The sequence below is a fragment of the Felis catus genome, chromosome A2, assembly GCF_018350175.1.
Source record: "Felis catus isolate Fca126 chromosome A2, F.catus_Fca126_mat1.0, whole genome shotgun sequence".
Taxonomy (NCBI): domain Eukaryota; kingdom Metazoa; phylum Chordata; class Mammalia; order Carnivora; family Felidae; genus Felis; species Felis catus.
The window spans coordinates 101,080,716-101,100,250 of NC_058369.1; the positions used below are offsets into that span (position 1 = coordinate 101,080,716).

Below are 19,535 nucleotides of genomic sequence, written 5' to 3' on the forward strand. Positions count from 1 at the left end.
AGAAGGGCTTCTATTCAACCAGAGAAATCTCCACAAGAGGATTTTTAAAAATTTAACTAGTCAAGCATAACCCCCCAAACTTCTTTGCCATGGTAGTTGGCACAAAGAAAGATACGTAGAGATGTATAATAATAATAAAAAAAAATCCTGACTTTAAATAGCCATACAAGGTTCCTGATTCCTTATAGGTAGTTAACCAAAAGTTAACTTTCTTGCAGTGATAGCAAGTTCTTATCTTGTTTGTTCTCTGAATGATTACACACAGAAAACAAGCAACAACAACAATAACACTGCTTAATAGAAATCTTGAAAATTTTGTAATTTTGGTCTAGCTTCTAAAAAGTCCCAGAGGAAAAGGGAGTAGCATTTCTTCTGCTTTTGGATTTTTCTAGAAACTCAGACTAGTGCCTAATTTGGTAAGTAAACAAGCGGTTTGGTCAGTTTTGTTAGTGGTAGAAACTATAGATTACCAAAACCAAAAAAAATATTACAGTTCAGATGCACTCCTATCTACTTTTTGGGTTAAAGCTCTACACGATTCATGTTATATGTTAAGTGACTGAGTAAAATATGTTATTAAAATTGTCACATTTTTCAGAGCACCTCAGTTATCACCATTAGATGAAATGGCCACCAGAATCCCCCATTCTAACTGCATGTCAATTGCGAAGTAAACATCGCAAAAAGAGACATATGCTCTTTACTCTAGGTTAACGTCAAGAGACAAACAACCTTTAGGTTCAACGTAAATAAACAACTTGATGCTTCCTGCTCTTTGCTTGGGATTCACTGGACTCTTCATGGGAATCTCACAGAAAATTCACAATATTGTCCCATTAGACTGTATCCGTAGCAGGTCAAAACTCATGCTTGTGTGTTTAGGTGTATGTAGAGTACTCGCATCTCTTAGTGACAGTTATTTACTGTAATGGAGGGAAAGGGCAATATCGCTGTGTATGAGCCCTTGACAGATCCTATAGGGACCCCCAACCTCCTGTCACATATTCTTCCTACCCCATGTATCTGTCCACATGGCTAACATTTAGTATGTGTATTTTTTACTTTAGGTACATTTAGCTGATTACTTTAGGTACTTTAGGTACATTTAGCTGATTACTTTAGGTAATCAGCTTGTCTTATTTAGATTGTATACATCCTTATATCTGGCCTTCTCATAACTACTGTATGAGCAATAAGAATCCAGTAAGAAATATTGCCTTAAGAAAAATACCATGCTGAGAAGGGTGACCTACATCCTGCATTAGTGGATAGTCACTCTATTTATAGGATCTTTAAAACAACTACATTTTTAATGAACTCAGGTGAATAAAGACACAACTAAAAACTGTCTAAGAAGAAAGAAAAAGAAAGTCCAATCCAGGGTAATAGTGAAACTCAAAGTCCCTACCAGTTTAAACCTTTCCCCTTGCCTGCGTCAGGTCTCAGGTCTCTACTCGATGCTGTGAAATGTGCTGGAGAGGTTAATTTCACTTTAAGATTCTTCTTGAGTGTTTGTTCTACCTCCTTCCCACCACTTGCACCGTTTTGGGTACCTCTGGGGATAAAGCACCCGAAGATTGGCAATTGGAGGAAATAGGCACAAAACGTTTAACTTGAGAGGTGCAGCTGCAATCTCTGGAGGTGTCCCCGGGGCATGATAAAAAACTGGAGCCAACCCTATCTCACTGGCACTCCCTGAGGGTTTCCAAGATCCCCTATCGCAGGTAATACCTTTTCCGGGTGTCTGTTTGGGTGAGTCCCCACTCAGCTCCAGGTTCCCAGAGAGAGGTTCATTCAGTTATTGGAATCACTCCTCAGGCCTCAGTCTCCCACCAGGTGGCCTCTTTGGACAGGGGTTCTTCTCAAAGTGACTCCATCCGGCTGCCTCCCCGTGTGCCTGGCCACTGGACACCCTGAGTCATTCTCACCCTGCCACACTGAGAGTGCTGGCCGTTCACGGGCAACTTCCCCTTTTCCTGTGCTGCTGCCAGGCAAGGCAGAGTTGGGACAGTCAGGCAACAAAGTTCAAGCTCTCCAAACGTGGTTTTCTCTAAGCTCTTCTCATTAGCTTCGAGTTGGAAATACCCTCTCCACCCACCACCACACCCTGTTCTAAGGAACACGATACTTTTCAGCAAGAAAATCCTCCCAGGAGGCTCTCCAACCTCCCAGTGACCCTCACCTTCTCTTTTATAGTCTGGAGGTGGCAATGCTGGTTAAACCGTTTCGCAATGTCTTCACCGGCTGTGTGTGGGCAATCCATTACCTTTCTTTGGAACGAGGAGGTACTTGGCACTTCCTGTTTTGTCCTCCACAATCAGAGCCTCTGCCAGGTTTCAAGGTGAAAAGAAGAGTCCATTTTAACACACTGCTGCAGTTTACATTCTCCATTTTCAGATGCCATTGTTAGTAATTCCGTCTATGTAGTGAGCGTTTTAAGTGACTGGGGAGAGAAGAGCAGCACTGTGCTCTGAGCGTGACTGACAAGGAGCTGTATCTCAGAGTCTAAGCGGGAAGAGTCTGTCTTTAAATACAGAAAACGCATATTTCTTACATCTCTCTACTTTGCCTCCATTCTCACTGCCCACCTTAGCTTTAGACCCCATTGTCTCTTGCCTGTGTGGGGGCTGATCTCTCCAAGCAGTAATCTGAGCGACAATGTGTATTCCTTCCTCTGCTCTCACCAAACTGTTTCTCACATGTCACTATATTTGTGTCCTAGGCCTACAGAAACAAATGACCACAGAGTTGGTGGCTGTAAACAACAGAACTTCATTGTCTCACAGTCTTAGAGGCCAGAGGCCGCAATCAAGATGTCCTCAGGTTTGGCTCCTTCTCGAGGCTCTGAGGAGAGCACCCCATGCCTCTCCCCTAGCTGCTATTGGCTCTGACAATTTTTGGCCTTCCGTGGCTGGTAGATGCATCATTCCAACCTCTGTTTCCATCTTCCCATGGCCTTCTCTGTGTGTCTCTGTCTTAAATCTCCTTCTTCTTGCTCTTATAAAGGCACCAGTCGTTGGATTTGGACCCACTATCGAAATCCAAAACTATCTCATTCTGAGATCCTTCCCTTAATTATGTCTGCAAAGGCCCTATTTCCAAATCAGATCACATTCACAGGTACTAGGGTTGGGACTTCAATGTGTCTTTCGGGCGGGGCCCCACTCAGCCGCCACCATCACAAAGGGCTTCCCCCACACGGCTTCCTCCTCTTTACTCAGCATTCACTGTCTGACCTCCAATGCTTCTGAAAGACTGAGGCACACACTGACCGACTGTTTTTCTTACACAGACTAGATGAATGAGAATGGGGACTGGAGAACGCGGAGTAGAGAAACCTCAACCCTGGAAGGTGGAGCCGGAGACAGGGTGCAGAGGCAGACTCAGCACGAACCAATGGCCACTGCAGAGTAAGCGGCCTCTATAGGCTGAGCCTCATCCGTGCCCGGAAACCCTGCCTGGTACACACACACACGCGCACACCACATGTAACACACACACCTCCCACGCTAATCCCTGCCGCCCCCAACACACACCACACACACACATGATGGAGTATGGGGCAAGCTGAGGGCAAAGGGCAGGCTAATAGCAGCCCCTCACCAGGTGGGACATATATGATATTCCTTGGACACTCCCGGCTACCCAAAAACAAGAAAGGACAAAAAAAAAAAAAAATGCTTAAACTGGTAAGAGTCTGAATCAGTTTACCAGAAAAAGTCAAATCAATGGCCCGTAACTCCCTACAGTCTTAATGTTAATGCTTTTGCTACAGGGAAAAACAACCTTAGCTTGACAATAGCTAGGCCTCCAGTTCAGTCTTTAGCATGCGAAAGTCTCTTTGGAAACTCCCTCTTGATTTTATCTCCCCGCCCCCCACCTCCATAAAATTGTCACCCCCCTCACAACCCCAGTGCAGCTCTTTCTGCCCACAGGTCCTGTCCCTGTGCCTTAATAAAATCACCTTTTTGCACCAAAGAATTTGCTTGGCTGTCATCTCCGAACTCCACGAACCCCCATCATCCCAAAACTTCATCATGCACATATCACAAAACCCACTGCTCATCAACCCTGGATTGGAGGTAGAGTTCTGGGACACTTATGGTGTAATGGTGACAAGAAGACAAAGCCTGGCTCCTTGGCCAAGGTGAAATTCACACTCTGTGTGCCTTAATAATTACCACAAGCCTTATCTTCCCTGATCTCCTGGCTCCCATTCATTCCACGCATTGTCCTTATAGCGATCTTCCTAAAGAGTCAAATCTGACCTTAATGTCACTCTGGTTTGAACCCATCAGAGGCTTCTTAGAGCCTTCTGAATGCAATCCTGTCAAGTTCTAACCACACAGACTACTCTCAGTTTCCTTAAATAGACTCCACGGGCCCACACCCCTGCACACGTGGTTCCTTCAGCCTGGGGTTTGCTGCCGTTTCCTTCACCCTTCAGCCACACCAAAGCCCTTATCTACTCATCGTGACCAGCTCTGCCCTTCAGGTGTTGAGGGAGCTGGGCAATTTGGATGAGCAGCACTGTGTGCCCAGATCGACCATCATCTTGCAAGTTGTTCCAAGGTGTCAGTCAGAGTCACGGTGCGCACACAGCCATGCCAGATCGCCCCTGTTCTGGGAAGCCCTCTCCACACCAAAGTGTGGTTTCCTGGCAGTTGCCATGTGCACACATGTGTGTGACATCCTGTGCACATTGCCACTGGCTCTTATCACGCCACTCTGAAGCTGTGTCCTTCGTGAGATTGTGGTCCCTTGAGAGCAGTGATCTGGACCTATTTGTCATTGTGCTCACAGTGCCTGTGACAAAGCCAGTATTTCTTTTGGTTTGATGCCTGGAAAGGGAGCAACAACCTCCCATCCACTTCCTTGTTTTCCACCAAGTAAGTAACAGTGGTGCCTCCATTTTCTGGGGGCTAGCAATGAGGAAGACTGGAGATGGTCCCTGCACCCTCAGCCCCTTGGACTCTAGCAGTGGAGGATGAGTCAGCGTATTGACCTCTGGTGGCCTTGATCCAGCCCAAGACACCATAGTCTAAAACCACAACTCTGGGTGATTGGTCCCTTAAGATAACTACAATGTGCTTTTTTTTTCCATTATAGAAATAGATACTAATTGTTTATCGTAGAGAAATAGGAAAACATAGAAAAGCCAGAAAGATTGCACATATCCCTGTTTAAACTTTTGGTGTACTTATCTCCACATTTAGAAAGGCAATTCTATTTTTGTTTGCTTAGATTTGCTACTTTAGGAAGGGTTATGAGAGATGATGTTATATTTGTCATTTCACATCTGGCTTTTTTGATGTAATGTCTTCACATAAACATTCCGACTTGAATATAAACTGTTGGTAAATATTTTGTGACTGACACCTAACTTTTTGTATCTCAAGGTTGCACTACCTCCTTTAATTTGCTGGCCCCTTCCCAAGAAAAAAGGCTGATACAAACAAAAGGTTCAGAGTATAATTTATCTCCCAGTATTTCCTGCTCAACCAGAAATTCAAGTACCAGAAATTGCAGTAATCTCTCTGATTCTCTAGTTCCTCAGTTGGTAAGTCTATTTCTTGATGTGGTTCTGAAGATTAAATGAGATCATCTGCAGCAGATTCCTTTACATTCCTGAAGATGGTCCGCCCTGAAATCCGGTAAGTTTCCCTTGCTCCCCTATAACCTCTGGGTATAAGAGTCACAGCCAGGTCAGTCCTGGGGGAGGCAGATCAGTAAATGAATGAGAGGCCGCCAAGATCTCCTACATCACATTCTCACTTGCCAGCTCAAAGCCTTGCTCAGAACTCCCTGGCTCATCAGAGCCACAGAACTGGAGCCACCTGACTTCCAAATTGGATTTCTCTTACCTGGTATGTAAATTTAAATGAAAATGAATTTATCAGTCATTCTGATATTCAGTTGAAAGCTTTATAAGGAAATTCTTAATAAGTATCTATTCTATTCTTTCTGGAATGACAAGTTATTTTGCACTTACACAGAATTTTTTGTTGGGGGTAGCAGAAAGCTGGGAACAAGTGGGTAGAGCATAGTATAATCCCAGAATAAACTGCTTCTTCTCTTTTCTCTCTCTCTCTCTCTCTCTCTCTCTCTCTCTCTCTCAGGCTCTGATCATTGTATTTCCACTAGTGATAGGAAATTATGCAATGGTCTGTTCTGCGCCAGCCGCAGGAGAGACTGGGTCTGGGGAATCCCAGGTTGAAAGTGAAAAGGGCAATTGACCAAGTCATTTCTGGCTTATTCCAGGCCCTGTGCCAGCTTCTCCGTTTGGGAGATTGATGGTCAAGGCAAACAGCAGGCAGCACATCCTAGCCTATTGCCCTGGGATTGGCCAGGAATCTAGGAATCCAGGATAGAAATAGAAAGGCAGCCATTGTGCCACTATTGTGCCTCCTGGGCAGGCCTGGGTTATCTTAGAAGACAAATAACTTGTTTCTGGTAGCCTGTGGGTAACTATTACTCTTCCAGAGAAGTGCTCAAGGAAAGCCTTCCTTTGCCTGGCCGCCAGCCCTCCCCCAACCCGCAGGAATCTGAAGCATCTGGAGGAACTGACCTTAGAAGGCCTTAGCACATCTCTCTGGGCTTGTTTTCTTACCACTAAAAAGAAGATTAGCCTTGGACTCTTTTACCTTAACTCTTATAGTTTCATGGAACAAATTGTTAAAATGGCTACCTTAAGAACAGGGGGTGGTTAATATGCAGCCAGAGAGGTTCTGGAGTTAAAAGTCAAGAATGCAGGTCAACTTCAGGGCCACGTTGACCACCCTGGGAGTGCCACTTCCATCCCTGTGGTGGCTCCAGGCTCCTCTCTCTCCTTCCAGCTTCCTTGGCTTTCACCCAGCTTTTCTGCTCCCAGATAACTCCTGCTTGCACATGGCTTTCAGTTATCTTGGCCCTGATTTCAGCTCACCACATCGTTTTGCTGTGAACTCCACTACCTGCTGGTTAGTTCCATGTGTCTTTTCATTCATAGTCCCAAGGCAAGGACTTTGATTGACTCGTGTTTGGGGATTGAACTGTGTCCCCCAAAAGGATATACTCAGGTCCTAACCCCAGTACTTGTGAGTGTCACCTTATTTGGAAATAGGATCTTTGCAGATATAATCAAGTTAAGAGGTCATACTGATTATGGTGGGCCCTAAATCCAGTATGACTGGGGTCCTTACAAGAACAGGTCATATTTGGACACAGGAAAAAAAGGCAGACAGGGGGAACACCATGTGACAACAGAGGCAGGGACCAGAGTGATGCATCTAGAAGCCAAAGGAACAAGGGTTGTTAGCAACCATCAGAAAATTACAAGAGGCAAGGGAGGAATCTTCCCTACAGCCTTTGGAGTTTGATTTCAGACATCCAGCATCAGAACAGCAAGAGAATAACCACCTATTATTTTAAGAAACTGAGTTTATGGTAAGTTGTTAAAGAAGCCGTAGGATATGAATACATTCAGCCTATCTTTTGGTGCCAGGCCAACCTCTGAATGTGGCCACCTCAGATGGGATGGGATGCTCAGTCTTTGCCCAATCAACCATGGCCAAGAGAGTCAGGATGATGTCATCCAATTGTGGCTATGTAGGCACCAAGGCTGTAGACTGAGCAGCATCCTGTAGAAGGAGGCCTGAGCCTGGATAGGTGTTTGCTGGTGTGACCTCTCCAACACCAACCAGGTGGCTTTTAAATTAACTCTGCTAGAAAGGACTTTAGAAAAAGTCACACACTGACCAGGCTAGTCCCACCCAAGGAATATTTTTGTTATTGTCTTTGTTTATCAGAGCAGTATTTTTTATATAAATTATTTTCCCACTTACATTTCCCAAGGGATAATTTCTTCAAACAGAAGGTATATTGATTCCTGTTGAGACCTGCTCTTATTCCTAGGTGAGCCCAGTGGCAGTGCTGCTCACACTGGCCAGCATCGAGGCAGAACTGTTCTAGGCTGACCTTGAAGGCATGTTTAGCTGGCATAGCCAGAGGTAGTTACTGTCTTAAGGAGAACTAATGGTCTTGCCCAGATAATTGAATAGCGCCAACAGTCATGTCAAGTGAGGTAGAGGAAAGAAAGAAGAAATGTCCATGGCCTAAGGGCTTGAAAGTTTGATGGATCCAGGTGACAAGAATGAGGAAGAAAGCAATTTAAAACCAAGACCATGAATGAGTGTGTGCAGGATTTTCTCTCTCCTGCCCAAACAGCATGTACTTCTAAGGTGGATGTGCTCTTAGCACAGAGTAGACAGACTAAGACTCTCCATTCCTAACAAGTGCTTTGTTGTGTGTGAAATTAATGTTTGCCTTAATGAATAAATCATTTTGACATGACTCTATATTTATGATGATAGCCCTGAATATTTGTTCAAAAAATTTGATTCATAATTTAGGAACATTATCAGATACTAAAATACTGACAGAGTTGACTAGAGCTTAGCTTTGCCACTTACCTAGATATGATCTGCTTTCTTGTGTGCTGTATATAACTTGTTTTCATGAATGTGAAAGTTATACCTATGCACTGCAGAGATTTAAGATGGAAACTTATTTTTAAATATTTTTTTAATGTTTTTTTAATTTATTTTTGAGAGAGACAGAGACAGAATGCGAGTGGGTTAGGGGCAGAGAGAGAGGGAGACACAGAATCTGAAGCAGGCTCCAGGCTCCGAGCTATCAGCACAGAGCCCGATGCGGGGCTCAAACCCATGAGTTGTGAGATCATGACCTGAGCTGAAGTTGGAAGCTCAATCGACTGAGCCACCCAGGCACCCCTGGAAACTTATTTTTAAAAATGTTTAAAGTCTGATGCTGGACGTGGTTTAGAAATGGTTCTTCCAATCAGATCTCTGCTTATGGTCAATCCCTGTTAATGCTTTTCTCTCTTCCCACTCCCTGAAACTCTAGTTTTGCTCAAACCTTAGTATGTCACCCCTCCAGGGAAGCACTATTTTTACTCATCCTACTTCCTCTGTTAAAACAACTCTTAGCAAAATCTGCCAACTTGTAGGAATATCTTACATTGTCTTTGCATACCTTTTATGAGGAGCCTTGGGAAAGATCCCCATTTAGAGTTGAAAACCCCTTGACCCTATTTTCGGCCATGCTTCCTTTTCTCTGGGAGATAGGTGGCATTAGCAGACTTTGATTATTGTCTCTGGTTCTTAAGGTAGAAGATCAGTGTAGCACCTGTTAGACATAATTGCATTTCTGCAAAAGACAGGAGATGTCAAGCTGCAAATTTCCTATTAAAACTCCCTCTTTGTTTAGAAATAGTCCTTGCTTGTTTTTAATGTTTTCATTAAAAAAAAAAAAGAATAAATGCTCTCTATATAATGCCTCATATAAGGCAAGGGATTTATATTATGGTGCTGGGGAAAATAATGAGAGGGTTGTAGCATCTTTTACTCCAACCTTTATTTCCAGTCACTTGCCTTGACAGAGGCATGGTGGACAACTGGAGCACATGGGGTTATGAAATTCCGTTGGCCTTGAGCCCCTTGTATGAGCCCACATGTAGGCTCCTGCCCATCAGTGTTCTGACTGTGATTTTGCCTCCAGGCTATAAACCTGAAGGTGGTGGTGATGGTAGGTGTTCTTTTCCTATGTGTTTCTACCACTGCACCCACGGTAGTCACCCTGTCCCCTCCACAGGCTTGGCACCCTATGCTAGTCAGCTCTTGGGATGGCTACAACTGTCTCCTCTGAGAGCTCCTGAGGTTATTGCCCCACCTGACCAATGAGTCCTTTTGATCAAGGTCCTTTCTTGTCTTCCATCAGTGTGGTAACACCATACTCTCCTGGGTTGATCAGGTAAGTGAAGGACATTTTTGTGTGAATGGGACTGCCCTTCCAGCTTTGCCCACAGGTCCTTCTCCTCTTCTCCTTGTTGGTGGTAGTGTATGGAAGGAAATGGTGAAGTGAACACTGAAAGAGATCATGTTCTAGAAATACAGTGAGCACAGCCTAATAAGTTCAAGAGAAGACATGGTTGGAGGACCTGTTGTTCTACATTTATGTTGTAAAATTACAAATGATAAACTTAACATGGCCAGAAAGTGAGTTATCATTCACATTTTCCCTCATACTCTGGGTGAGACTTGCATTTGTGGTTATCATCAACAAAGTATGATAACAACCTTTGAGAGAGCCATTTAAAAACAGTATTCATGGACAGCATGATGGATGATGCTACATTATGAATAATGATGCAAGCATCATTAAATCAGTGGTATCAGGGAAGTACAAAGGCAAGAATAGCTATATTGTTTCAATACCAAGAGGTTCTGAAGAGCCATAGCATTGTAAGAAATTGGCCAGGAATGGTGCATTTGACAGTAAAAAGCACAAAGAGATGGTTCCTGGATCTGAGCAGGGAGAGATATTACAAAGAATCTTCATGTGCACTGATTGGATAACAAATGGATAAATACTTCTCTACCATTATTCTAAATCTTCACTGATAGATTAATAATGATATGTTACATGGATGCATTAATTTTGTGAGACATTTTTCAATCCAATTGCTTATGTAGACAGACCTTGCAGAAAATGTCCCACACTCTACCTTTACCCTATCTTCACTCATCTTTCTTGGAAGAAAGAGGTGAAAAAGCTTCTTTGTAAGAATAAGTCTTTGGTCTATGCCCTTGATTTTATAACATGCTTTTAGTCTTCTTTATCTTTTTTGTATGTTCAGTCTCTCCCTCTTCATTGCTTCTTCTCCTCTACTATTTATACAATTGAGTTCTCCTTTTTCTTTTTTTTTTTTAATGTTTGTTTGTTTGTTTGTTTTGAGAGAGAGAGAGGGAGAGAGAGAATCCCAAGTCAGCTCCACACTGTCAGCCTAGAGCCCGATGCAGTGCTTGAACCCATGAACTGTGAGATCATGACCTGAATGGAAACCCAGCGTCTGACGCTTTACCGACTGAACCACTCAGGCACCCCTAAGTTCTCCTTTTTCTAGTGTAATGCTCTTTGACTTTTCTATACTAGTGAGCTTTATACCAATGCACTTTCTTTTCCTCATCATGCTTACTGAAAGGATAATTCACAGCCTCTTCACTCACCTGCAGTATTTTCTTGCCGTCTGTGTTCTGATCCTTTTATTGTTATTGTCCCTTTTTCCCTTTTCCCTCATTAGGCTCTGTTCATGTGTTTGTGTTTTTGATTTATCCACAAGTGAGTCAGCATATACCCTTCTTATGACTCAGATTTTCATTTCAGTTGCCCATAAGACAGCTCTTCCCTAAAGTCCTCATGGTCATTCAAACTGCACAAACTTAAAACGAAATCTGCCATTAAGCCCGTATCTTACTACTCCCATCTTCTTCCCTCACCCAAAATGCTACGTGCTGACTTTCTTGTTTTGATGGTGGTTATTGCTATTTTTTCCTCTTCCCTATTCCTGAGTTCCTGAATCCTCCTCCTCTGAGAGGTTGCTAATGTTTGTTTTAGCATTCATTCCCTCCGGCTTGGGAGAATGCAGTTGTTGTTTAACAAGTATTTTCACTCCTAGTCTTTTTTCTTCTTTTGTTCCATTCTTCACCAAGATAATTAGTCAATACATTGATCATACGTTAATAATTGTTCCTCTTGCTGCATTAGAAATAATTGAGATACAGAAGAAGTTTCCATTGAATGCTGATATACATCTCAAGGAGGATTCAATGAAAAGGAAAAAGAAAAAACCTTCTATATATTCCTCTGTAGTTCAAAATATCAAGGAGGTTGGAAGTTGAAGGGATTCAGGAAATCCTCAGGATAGAAGGAGAAACAGACAAAGGAATGAAAATAGAAGGGAAAAGTGGGTAAAATAAGAGATTAATCCTAGAGTTCACAAGATATGTCTAAGAAGCAAAAAGAATCGAGGAAACAGAGGGAGTGACACTTAACTGAGGAGGTGCAAATGCCCCCTGGAGGCGACCTGGATTTGGGACCATTGCTAGCAGCTCTCTGGAGTGGTGTCAGGCTTCACATGCTCCCTATGTGGAACATCTCTACACCAATCTAGTCACTTGGCAGATGTCCGTTTCTTTTTAATGTATGTCCATGGAAACATACAATCAGGTAGAGGCATTAGTCAACCATTAAGTCAGGAACCTCACTATCAGATAGTGAAAGATACTGAAGACAAATCTCAGACTAAACTGCTGGTAAAACCATCTCTGACCAAACAGACCCAAATTGTCCCACAACAGCTTGTTGGAATCTGAGAGAAGCCTCCCTTTCTTTGCCTTGAAGGGCACTGGCCAGCAATGTTAATGAAAGTATGAGCGATGTGACATTATGACACTGCAGAGTAAGAGGCTTTATAGGTGACCCGGATGGGGTGGGAGGTGGGGAGCAGCTGGGTAGAATCTTCTATTAGGGCCAAAGAGTTCAGTGCCACAAACTATGCCCCACTAGCATAGATGCCATAAAATCCCTAAGTGTTAGTAAATGTATATAGTGATGCTACCATCACAACTGAGTGTTAGAATATTTCCATCACCCTAAAAATTTCCCTCATGCTCATGTGCAGTCAGTCCCATTCTCACTCCCATCTGTTTTCCATCGCTATCATTTTGCCTTCTCTAGAAATTTCAAGTAAATGGAATCATTCACAATATGCAACGTTTGTGTCTGGCTTCTTTTACTTATTGTAATGTTTTTGATTTTCATCCATGTTGCCACAAGTCTGAGCAGTCTGTTCCTTTTTACTGCTGAGTGGTATTCCATGTCCATGCATGGATATACCACCATTTGATTATTTATTCACCAGATGCCCGGACATTTGATTGCTTCCAGTTTGGGGCTAATATGAATAATGTCATTATCAACATTCATGTACAAGTCTTTGTGTAGACATATGTTTTCATTTCCCTTGAGTCAATACGTAGGAATGAAATTACAGAGTCAAATAGTATGTCTATGTTTAACTTTTTAAGAGACTATCAGACTATTTTCCAAAGTGGCTCTTCAATTTTATATTCTAAACAGTTCCAATTTCTCCACGTCCTCACAATATTGAAAATTCTTTTTACTCTAGCAAATCTAAAAAGTGTGAAGTGATATCTCCTGATTTTAATTTGCATTTCCTAATGACTATTATCCATATGTCTACTTTTCTTGGTGAAATATCTTTTTTAATATTTTGTTAGTTTTTAAAGTTAGATCATCTTATTATACAACTATAAAATTCTTTATACTAGAAGCAAGTCCTCAATCAGACAAATGGTTTATAAATGGCTCTCCCAGGCTTGGCTGTCATTTCATTCTCTTAATGGTCTCCTTTAAAAAACAAGTTTTCCCTTTTAATGGAATTTAATTAATCAGTTTTTTTTTCTTTTATGGATCATGTTTTTAGTATCTAAGAAATCTAAGAAATCTTTGCCTATCCCAAGATCATGAAGGTTTTTCTCTCTTTTGTTCCAGGTTTGGCTAGATCTGGCTCTTACATTTAGGTCTATAATTCATAGTGAGTTAATTTTTATGCATAGTGTGTGGTAAAGGTCTTGGGTTTGGCTCTTTTTTGTTTTTGCATATGTATGTCCAACCATGCAGCACAGAGAGCTAAAAATATTATCTTTTCAACCTTGGCACCTTTATCAATTATTAAGTTATCATAAATGTGTGGGCTTATTTCTGAACTATTATATTTATTTAATCTACATGCCCATACTTATGCCAATACCACATTGCCTTGATTACTGTAGCTTTACATTAAGTTTGAAATTTTTTCTTTTTAAAAAATATATTTTGGCTATTCTAGGTCCTTTTCATTTGCACATATAATTTAGAATTGGCTTGTCAATTTATAAAAAAAACAAACAAACAGGGGTACCAGGGGTACCCAGGGGTACCTGGGTGTCTCAGTCAGTTAAGTGTCTGACTTCAGCTCAGGTCATGATCTTGTGGGTTCGAGTTCAAGCTCCACATCAGTCTCAGCTGTCAGTGAAGAGCCCACTTTGGATCTTCTGTCCCTCCCTCTCTTCCTCTCCCCTGCTTGCACTCTCTCTCTCTCTCTCTCTCTCTCAAAAGTAAATGAACATTAAAAATATCTTTAAAAAACAAACAGCAAACAAACAAACTTCGTTGGGATTATGACTGGGATTGTTTTGAATGTATAGATCAATTTGAGGAGAAATGCAATCCTCACAATATGGAGTCTTCTATTCCATAAGCATGGTGTATCTTTCCATTTATATAGATCTTTTAAAGTTTTTTCATCAATGCTATGTTTTCATTAGATAAGTCTTGCATTTCTTTTGTTAAATATTCCTAGGGATTTTATTCCTTTTGATGCCATTATGAATATGTTTATTTTCTTCATTTCATTTTCAGACTGTTGGTTGCTAGTAAATAGAAATACAATTGATTTTTGCACACTCATCTTGTAATCCTATGACAGTGCTAAGCTCACTTAATAGTTGTAACAGATTTTGTAGGTTCCTTGTGGTTTTCTACACAAAAGAGTGCATCATCTGCAAATATTTACAATTTATCTCTACTTTTCCAATCTGTGTGCTTTAACATGCCCCTTACATGATTTTTCTTGCCTTGTTGCACTGGCTAGAACCTCTAGTACAATAATAAATAGAAGTGGGGGGATGGACTAAATGGGTAAGGGGCATTAAAGAATCTATTCCTGAAATCATTGCTGTACCATATGCTAACTAACTTGAATTAAATTAGAAAATAAATAAATTATTAATAAAACTGTAAAAAAATAAATAGAAGTGATGTGCGAGCCAAGGTTCTCTAGAGAAGCGAAATCTATAGGATGTACGTATGGGTACATATAGAAAGAAGATATATAGGGCTGCCTGGGTGGCTCAGTCGGTTAAGCGTCTGACTTCGGCTCAGGTCACGATCTCGTGGTCCGCGAGTTCAAGCCCCGCGTCGGGCTCTGGGCTGATGGCTCAGAGCCTGGAGCTTGCTTCCGACTCTGTGTCTCCCTCTCTCTCTATCCCTCCCCCGTTCATGCTGTGTCTCTCTCTGTCTCAAAAATAAATAAACGTTAAAAAAAATTAAAAAAAAAAAGAAAGAAGATATATAGATAGCTGATATACAGATAAGAGAGATAGATGATATATATAGATGATGTAGATATAGAAAGATGATTTATTATGAAGAATTACTTCACATGACTATGGAGGCTGAGAAGTCCCATAATCCGCCATCTGCAAGGTGGAAACCCAGGAAAACCAGAAATGTAATTCCTGAGTCCACAGGCCTGAGGACTAGAGGAGCTGATGGTGTCAATCCAACTCCAGGGCAGGAGACTAAGGTCCCAGCTCAAGCAGGTAGGCAGGAAGTAAATGAATTCTCACATCCTCCACTTTTTGTTCTATTCAGGTCCCTAAAAGATAGATGATGCCCACCCACTTTGTTGGGGGGGATGTAATATACTTTACTGAGTCCACCAATTCAAATGCTAATTTCTTCTGGAAAGACCCTCGCAGACACACCCCAAAATAATGTTTAATCTTGGCACCTGTGACCCAGCCAAGTTGACATATAAAACCAACTACCACATATGGTTGAAGTGGATCTTTGTCTTCCTAATCTTAGGAAAAACCATTCGAACTTTCACATTAAGAATATCTTAGGTGTAGGTTTTTATAGAAGCCATTTGTATAAGTTTTCTATATAGGTTTCTTTCTATTACTGGTATGTTAAAAGTTTTTAATCACGAATGAGTATTGGAATTTATCAAGTGATTTTTCTGCTTCATTGGGATGGTCTCTTTCCCCCCTCTTTTCGTCTATTTATATAAGGTATTACATTAATTATTTTTTTGTGTCAAACCAACCTTACATTCTGGGATACATCTCATTTGTTTATGGTGCATAATTCTTTTTATAGTTTCCTGAATTTGTTTTGTTAATAATTTATCAAAGATTTTTGCATCTGTATTTGTGAGCCTAGTTTTCTTCTCTTGTGATGCTTTTAACCTGGCTTTGGTATCAGGCTAATACTGGCCTGAAAAAATGAATTGGGGAGTGTTCTGTCCTCCTCTACTTTCTAAGAATTTGTTGGTATTGGTATTATTTCTTCCTTAAATAGTTAATAGAATTCACCAGTATAGCCAAATGAGCTAGAGGCTTTAATTTGTGGAAAAAATTTTTATTGCTAATTTAACTGTTTTTTTTTTTTTTTTGCTTGTTATAGGTCTATTCAGATTTTCTGTTTCTTCTTGTGTCAGAGTGGATAATTTGTGTCTTTCTACAAATTGGTCCATGTCATCTAAGAGATGAGTTGCTGAACAGCTATGTTTAATAATTTGGCAGATTCTCTTAAAGAAGGGAGAGTTGAACTTCTGGAGATGATTTTATGTTGATAATGGGGTCCAGGAGTGGATTGGACATGGTGAATGGTCCTTTTCTTGGTGGGAAATAAAATTGTGACTTTAACAGTGGAGGAAGCTGAGGAGAGAGTCAGTCATTAGAAGGATATCCCTTGTGAAAGGCTGTATGTTCTCACACCCTAAGAGCAATACCTTGCATACAGTTTTAACTTTTCTTTTTTTGGACACTACTTCCTTACTGTTGTCCTCAGTCTTCAGCAAATATTTTGAAGTCTTCGTCTTTCTTTTAGCTGTATCTTGGAGAGCTACCAAAGGGGCATGAAGGAAAGTGGTGAAGAAGAAGAAAAAGAAGAAGAGAGAGGAGCATAAGAAGCATGCCACAGAAGCAGAACAGCAGAACCTGCAAGATATCAAGAGGTGACTCCCGAGTCCTGGTGCAGTGCCGTTTAGAGCACAGCAGAGGTGGCAAGCAGCAGCCAGAATCTGTGGACAATGTAAGCAATCCTCAGTGACTTCCAAAAATTCCTTTGGGAAGGAAACTCAGGAGGAAAAAAAAAAAAAAGAATAAATTAGAATATGTCCCAGTGACAAACAAATCAAAAATTTCAGTGGCTTAAGACCATAGAGTATTTTTACTCACACTACATTTTTTTTAAGTTTATTTATTTATTTTTCAGAGAGAAAGAGAGAGAGAGAGAGAGAGAGAGAGAGAGAGAGAGAGAGAGAGAGAGAGAACACTAGCAGGGGAGGGGAACAGAGAGAGGGAGACACAGAATCCGAAGCAGGCTCCAGACCTTGAGCTGTCAGCACAGAGCCCGACTCGGGTCTCAAACCCACCAACTGTGAGATCCATGACCTGAGCCAAAGTTGGACACTTAACTGACTGAGCCACCCAGCCACCCCAGTCACCCTCCATTTTCACTGTGAGTCAGCTGGAGGGCTCTAATTTAAGTCATCCTCCTCCGGGATCAAGGCTGGAAAAAAAAAAAGTAATTTCTAGAATCTAAGGGATGAAGATTCTAAGTCTCCAAGTTATGGGTACTTAAAAAAAAAAAGTGGCCCTATTTGTTAACCTCAGGCACGCCAAGACGGGGGCCACATTAGTTACACACCATTTTGCCAGTAATCACTGTCTACATTTCCCAGGACACCAGTGGAGTCAGGGTATTAGCTGCTCCTTCTAAATTAAAAGCAATCAGATAAAATCACATCACATAAAAGTGTTCTCTTTCCCAAGGTTAATAACTGCATTTTAAAGGACACATTAGCTATCCCAGAGACATTGCTTATTACAAAGAAATAAATGGTTAACTAGCAGAATTTCAAATAGCAATGATGGTAGATAGAGAATTTGTTTCTTTGGGGTGAAACTTTTGAACCCTTAGATCACACAAACAGATGATGCTATCACTTGCCTATTCATAAATAAGTCCCAGCCTGAGCTAATAATGTCAGCTAGTCAAGCGAGCTGAAGAGAGAATGTGAAAGAAGCATTTAAACTCCATTAACTGTGCACCTAGACAATCTACTCATGTCTAATTATTTTACTATTAAATGTCTGTGCATCCAACCAAAGAGAAAATTTCAAAGTAGATGAATTAGTGGAGTAATTCACAGACCTCAGAAGTAAAGAGGGATTATTTAAAATGGGTCTTCTTTACTTCTTACCATCCTGCTTGGAGCTTTATTTATAGTGAGATTGGCATCTAATTCCATCTTATATAAAATCCCATGCCAGTACACCATACTTCCTAGGGGATGTGCTTGATGTCACATTGTGAGGGGCACCTTACAGGTCAGAGTGATTTGAGCACTGAGTGAACAGAGCACAAGACCAAGAATTGGTTGGAAATATTTTGGTGAATCGACTGTTATTTTCTCCATACTTTTCTTCTTCTTCTTTTTTTTTTTAATCTTCTCCACCTCCATCTCTGCTCATAACAAGGTGTTATCATTTTCTCCAAGGAAGAAGGGTGGAGAAAGTCTGTGGTAGCTTAGAGACTTTTTGGGCTTGTTTTCTCTGAAGTTTTTTTTTCTTTTTTTTTTTTTTAATTAATTTATTTATTTATCTTGAGGTGGGAGAGGGTGGGGCAGAGAGAGCATCCCAAGCAGGCTCTGTGCTGTCAACTCAGAGCGTGATTTGGAGCTTGAACCCACAAATTGTGAGATCATGACCTGAGCAGATATCAAGAGTCTGATGCTTAACCAACAGAGCCAACCTGGCTCCCCTTCCTAGAAGCATTTTACCAGTTGAGGAGATTAGGGATTGAGGGGAGGGGGTAAGGCCATCATGGGGAGAGAGACAGAAGCTCCAAAAAGACTACTGTGGCCCAAGAGCAGAATGGAAGAAAAGGGCCAGGCTTGAATTTATTGTCAGATTAGCTTCGTGGGGACTCAATAAAAACTAAATTAATATACTTTTAAAACAGAGATGAGATTTCTCATATACTTAACTTTGTAAACTGAGGTTTATGTCAGCGTACAGGTATATTCTTCTCTAAATACAAACACAGGGCTTGAGGCTTTGGGAGTATAGTGGGTTTCTTACTAGAAAGATTTTTGATAGAGGTAGCAGAGAAAGCAGGTTACAATCAGAGAATTGCTTTCAAGGCTACTGACCAGTCAATGAAAAGAGCGGTTTCATTTTAGGGTTTTTCTGCCTCTGGAGTAGGGAGCAGCCCAGCTGCTGGCATGGGAAGGATGTGGGGGGAGGGGGTTGCTTCCCCCTCCCCAGAACGTACCTACCCCACTTCCTGACTGCAAATAAATAGTTAATACATTTTATTCTTGATTTCAAGCTTTTAAGAACTAGGTTTCAAAATAAAAATTATTAAAATTATTAAAAATATCTTCACCGCAGTGGGTAGGATTTCCCAATGTTCCATCTCCGAGGTTGCCTTGGGATGGGAGGAGGAGGATGCAGAGTGGGAGGCCTTCTCAGGCTTCCCTGACCTTCGCAGACCTCCTGTCTGTCCCTGAGGCTGGAGCCAGGGGCCAGGTGCAAGAGCACCTGGGTTCCAAACAGACCAGGTTTGGCTGCTGGCTGCTGACAAAATCCAGAGGCAGAGAGACAAGTGGTGTTGAAATGAGAAAGGAATTTATTTCAGTGAGGCCAGCACTAGAAAGACAGGACTAACATCCCAAAGACTGTCTCCAAAGTGACAAAAGTACTTCCACGTGTATATAAGGAAAATGTGGGGCAAAGGTGGGTGCGTCCGTGCAGGTAGGCAGTGAAGGTCAAATCCCT

General features: G+C 41.5%; 1 long non-coding RNA gene across 1 annotated transcript; it reads left to right on the forward strand.

Moving 5' to 3' along the window:
• Window positions 1-1,159: 1,159 nt before the first annotated feature.
• Window positions 1,160-16,976, forward strand: LOC123383884. Its single transcript, XR_006594225.1, has 3 exons — window positions 1,160-3,410; window positions 5,400-5,654; window positions 16,579-16,976. It is a non-coding gene; the product is annotated as an uncharacterized LOC123383884 (long non-coding RNA).
• The last annotated feature ends 2,559 nt before the right edge of the window (window positions 16,977-19,535 follow it).